The following is a 5,919-nucleotide window of genomic DNA, read 5'->3' as shown; positions in this document are numbered from 1 at the left end:
CTTAGAAGAAAAACACACAAATTTTAGAGGCATTCAGGGAATACTTTCCATGACAACCTAATACTTGCAGAACCATCTTCAAAAAAGAGAGATTACTCTCGACAACAAAACAAAAATTATTTACAAAGCAGCAAGTGACTACTTTAGGTTGTCCAGCTAAATCCTTTTAAGCAAACAGCTAAAGATAATCTTAACTGCCTTTTTTGTTTTTGTTTCCACAGAAGTGGATTTCTTCTCATCAGTGATGTTCAGAGAGTCTTAAATTTCTGGAGTTTTTAATGCTTACTATATGGGAAAATGCTATTTTATTGATATTTTAACAAGACATCCATAAAATGTACTAACCCCTTTTAAACTATAATCAGTGAGAAATACTATCATTTCTTGCACTGATCTGGAATAAATCAAAAATTAAGACATTTCTACTTTTGCAACTAGGATTCTCATATTTTTGCATCTTGTCAAAGAGCTTCTCCATGCAAATTCCAAAAGTTTTCAAAACATTCTGCTTTCCTTTACAGTCTGGAAACAATCCTTTCCCTATAAAACTAAGTTGCTGGTTGGTTTGTTTGTTTTATTAAAATGCACTTCTTTTAAAAGGACATGTCTAGTTAAGCATACACAGAAATAAGAATTTGGAAAAGCAAGAATGTTGATTAAAACTGTGGAATTCAGATCCAGCAACTAGTATCTTCTCTTAGAGAAGGCATTTTTGATTCTTTCAGCTAACTTGACAGTATTTAGAATATGAATCAAACTTTGAAGAAGAAAGAATATTAAAAAAAAAAGTAGTATAAACTACAAGATAAGATGTCTAGAAGCCAATAACTGAAGCACCACATACAAAATCCAGAAAATAAGATTAAGTTGAACGTAACTAAAAAAAGAATTCTCTAACTTCAAATTGGCAGTTTCTATTAACACACTATATTTAATGGCTAATTAGGGAACCAGAAGTAGTAACCTGAGAAATATGTATAGCCATTTAGAGTAGTTAAAGACAAAGAAAATGAAAACACTTAGAAATAACCTAATATATTTAGGGATACAGAAAGGAAGTGAGAATACAAACCACTCAACTCTGTAAAGGTCAAACAGGTCAGAAAACAACCTGAGAGCTACAAATGCTATAGTTCTAAATTAAGTACAATTACTCACAATAAAAATCTAGTATTGCAATGGACATAGTCAAAAAAAACCCCATTCTTAAATAAAACTGCCATTTGATTAGCAAAGAGACGAATAACAAAACATTACTGTCATGGTTTTTACACTAATGCTTGGTACGCTGACACTCATTTGGTATGTGTGCATAGCTCTGACTACTCCACCACAACCACCTGGTCTACAGGCACGGGAATAAGTAAAGCCAAGTTAATGGATTGCCAAGCTAATGGAGAAAACTGTTTGCTACCTCCATTCTTCCTCTCCTGTCACCCTTCACTTCAACCACTGAAACTCTTCTTCCCTACAAAGCCACAGTATGTGCTGTCACTATTCTGAAGACATGCAGAGGTCCACAAGCAGCTCATTGATCAAAGGGCATATTACTGCTAAAAAAACCCACTTTGCCATTACCACTGAAATAAATTTTGTCTTCTACATCCTTTCTTGAAACTTATGTGCCTCCAAATTATCTGTAATTTAGTAACAGTGGACGGTAAATGATGGAGTTAACATGAGGACTGGAGAAGACCAAGCACATGAGACTTCTTGCCTTCAAAGAAAAAGTTAACTAGTCACTCAATTGTTATAGCAACTGCAATTAGGAAATGGAAAAAATCCATCCTAAGGGCTCCATACAAAAGAATCTCATTATGACCTTTCATGCATTCAAGTTGCCTTTAGTTTGTAGGAACCAAGTATTTCTATTTATCCTCTCTTCTATTATATAGGCCTTTCAGAAATTCTTGAAAGCATCAAGGCTATCTTAATGCAGCACTTAAAGAAAAATCCCAAGATGCCTTTCATAAAAAAACCCCAACAAAACACACAAGAACTGGATTAAGTGGCTTGAGTGTTTACAGCTAGAATAATAAACCTAAGTTGTACTATGAACAGAAACCAGCTTTCGTTAGTTCTTCTTGAAGTGTCTGGTCTCCTAGTCTCTCCTCAAGGCTGGAACTTCACCTCCTCTCAGGAGTAAAAATACCAAAACAAAATAACAAAATGCCATGACTGCAGCAGAACTTGCCACAGTAAACTGGAAATTTTGCCCATGCCATCAGGGTAGACACTGGTGGTTATTTTCATAGAATCACAAAATCATAGAATCAGCCGGAAAAGACCTCAAAGATCATCGAGTCCAACCCCATCGAGTCATTACTAGACCATGACACTAAGTGCCATATCCAGTCTCATCTTGAAAACCTTTTGTCTTGCAGCAACTCTGCCTTGTCTTCACAGGGCAATGACTCTCCTCTGTGGAGTCACCTGCTTGCTTGAAAACAGTAGGAATCTGACTACCTTTGAGCCTCCCCCTTCACATTTAATTTTGGCTTACACTGGCTGGTAAATTTAGAAGTTATTTTTGGAGACAGAGAAGAAGAGGCCTGACACTCTGCATAGGTTTCATTGCCATAGAAACCAAGCTAAAAACACTCAGAAGAGAAAGAAAATGTCTGTTCCAAGGCATTACTTAAGCTATGTACTTATATGTTACCTGAAGCAGCATTTAACATTAAAAGTATATAAACAGCATCCAAGGTTCTCTTTCTTTTCAAAATATAAGAATATTTTACCTATTTTTTAATTAAACGGCTAAGGAGAACTCACAGTTCATCATCCCAGCCCCACCCCCATCCCCAAGCCCCCCATGAACCATTATTTGGTAGTAAGTAATACAGCTGCTTTTGTCAAGATTATGGTCAAAACAATTGCCAAGACCTGTTAAACCACAGACATTTTAAATTAGTACCTTCCCCTGATCCCCACCCTGACATTTTAAAAGCAGGTCACATGGAAAATTTTTTTCCTTCACATCTTAGTCTGTACTTAGGGAATCTAACTGACTATATGGAGCTTTACTATAAAAAAAGTGAGTACTTTGTTATTAGACATGTTACTCTTAAGCTGTTTGTGCAAGTATTTCAATCCCTGCTTAAGCAGCCCTCAAACTACAATACATTACAGGCTCAAGAGTCATGATGCTCATATTCTCATGATATATCTATGTTAGGGCATGTAAAATCTAAAGTTCAATTGAGGAACAACATCTATTCTACTGCCAGTGACTCACAATCTCATGGTAATTACTAAAGGGTGTACAGTACAGGGAAAATAAAAGTTTCCTTCATATGATTTTTATCCTACAGTATCTTCGCTTTCCTTTCCAGTGAAGCAAGGACTCAGTATCTCATTTCAGAAGAACATAAAATCATTGCCAGACCTTTCAGCACCAAAATATTGGGTAAAATACAGCTATCTTTATTTTCTGACTACTTTTACATAAATAATTTCTTTAAATAAGCACTGCATTTCCTTCTATAACTTATTTCCTTAAGTCCATTATTTTGTTTGTGTAATTATTTCCAAAGCAATCAGATGCAAAGTCTGAAATCAGCTTACAGCCTATAAAGAAACATGACCCACAAGAAAGTGCTTAGTACAGAAGCTTTTAACCGAGGGGACTGATGCAGATACTTTAACCATTTAGGATTAGCAAAACAAAACCTTGAAGTGGGAGGAAGATGTCATTCTCTACTTAGCATTTTTCATTTACCTGTAGACAGTTAACTTTATCTGACCTACAAAAGTTTACTTTTCCAGATAGAGAGTTTGCTTCATTTCTGATGAGTACAAAAGTGGCAACATAGGCAAGTTACTAAATAATGCCATAAAAAAAAAGGAGGGACATATATTTATGTCTTGTCACCTGTACCATACATACACAAGACTTGAACAATGCTTCCTGATAAATTATATTGAAGTAGCACACCCTAATTCTAGTCAGTGTAACACAAACACCACTCAGTTTCTGTTACCTGATTTTACACATATTTCAAAGGTGCTCTTTTACTCCTTTCATAAAATATGATTTATGAAAAACAATATGTTATAAAATTATTGCAACATAACTTCAACAGCACATTGCACACATTTTAAAGTCCTTTTTTTATATAAACATATGCTATTTTCATGCTATTCATATAATTTCTTTAGTGTGGCACAGAAGTGTGGCGCAGGAGATAGTGCCATACAGGCTAAAAAAACCCTAAAACCCCAAACAGCTAGCCAGCTTTCTTTTCCTGTTTCCTTTTATACCTTTATTATCAGCTCATCTTGTCAAAACATAACTTTTAGGTAAGCTTTTGTGTAAATTTTAGCACTGATGGTTCCATCTGAGGCACCACAGGGCTTCACGGAATTCTCACTAGCAATCATAAATCACAAGCACTTTTAACATGTTCTTCTTTCTGTCCCTTCAAATGATAGTACATATTTAAAGAAGTCTTGACTCCTCCAGTTTTGACCTCACACTGACCAGTTCATGGTTTCTTTCAAACTGCATTAAAACAATGTGCAGAAGCTCCATAATGCTGGACCTAATACTCTGCTTTAAGTAAAACTGTTTAGACAACCAAGTCGACCATGCAAGTTCAACCTTTGTATGCAAAAGAAGTCCATTGATACACTTCCTTCGCAAAATAACAAAAGACTCTTGGGAACAAAGGTTCATCATCTTCACTTAGAAGAAGTTTCTTTGGTCTTCTAGTGTCAGTTTTCCAGATTACGACAAAAGGTCAACAAAAAATACCCACTTACTGCGGCTTCTAGTGCTGAAAGGAAAGGCATGACAGATTTAAGACTGCAGTGCAGTACACAAAAGTAATTCCAAAGTTTCTTCAGGTTCATGGCATCTTCCATAATGGTACACAGGTATTTATCCCACAGAAATCATACTGTAGTATAGATAAGAGGGGCAACCAACAGTAGGTTCAAAATCCCTGCTATCAACTTCATTAAGCCTTCAGGAAGCTTCTCACCTCTATGTTCCACCTGATGTTTTCATTTGCTGAAAAATTCAAAGTCCTTTTACACCTGCCTACTGGTGACTTCTAAATCAGCACTAAACTACTCCTTACAAATGACGCATGAAAGCAGAGATCTCTTGCTACATAAAAATAATTTCACTTGAACAGGCTGCAAATTAAATGCTTGTTTTGTAACCACATTTTGCATTTTTCAGCTTCAGTAGTCCAAAAATAGATGTTTTCATCTGTAAATAGCAAAATCTTAATCTTGGGATTTTCAAGAGGAAAAAAGGAAAAGGAGATCTTGAAAGAAAATTTAATTCTGAACCTGATATAAAAATACTTCATGCTGCAAACACTTTGACCTCTTTCTACCCATCTCTTCTTTCCGAATGCCACCTAATAGAGTCAACCACTCATGCTATTGACTATTACTTTTATATTTTTAGAAAAACCTATAAAACCTATACTGTTTAGCCATAAATGGCATACAAAGAACCACAGAATAGTTTGGGTTGGAAGTGACCTTAAAGATCACCTAGTTCCAACCCCTCTGCCATAGGCAGGGACACCTTCCACTAGATCAGGTTTCTCAGGGCTCCATCCAACCCTGAACATTTCCAGGGATGGGGCATCCACAGTTTCTCTAGGAAACCTGTTCCAGTGCCTCACAACCCCTCACAATGAATAATTTCTTCCTAATGTCTAATCTAAACCTACCCATCTTCAGTTTAAAGCCATTCCCCCTTGTCCTGTCACTACACACCCTTGTAAAAAAAATCCTCTCTGGCTTTCTTGTAGAGCCCCTTTAGGTACTGGAAAGCTGCTGTAAGGTCTCCCCAGAGGCTTCTCTTCTCCAGGCTGAACAACCTCAACTCCTAGGAAAGGTGCTCCATCCCTCTAATCATCTTGGTGGTCTGTTGGGGCCTGGCTAGCAGAGGAGCTG

The sequence above is a fragment of the Acanthisitta chloris genome, unplaced genomic scaffold (genome assembly GCF_000695815.1).
Source record: "Acanthisitta chloris isolate BGI_N310 unplaced genomic scaffold, ASM69581v1 scaffold15107, whole genome shotgun sequence".
Lineage (NCBI taxonomy): Eukaryota > Metazoa > Chordata > Aves > Passeriformes > Acanthisittidae > Acanthisitta > Acanthisitta chloris.
Note: the sequence above shows the minus strand (reverse complement) of the source record.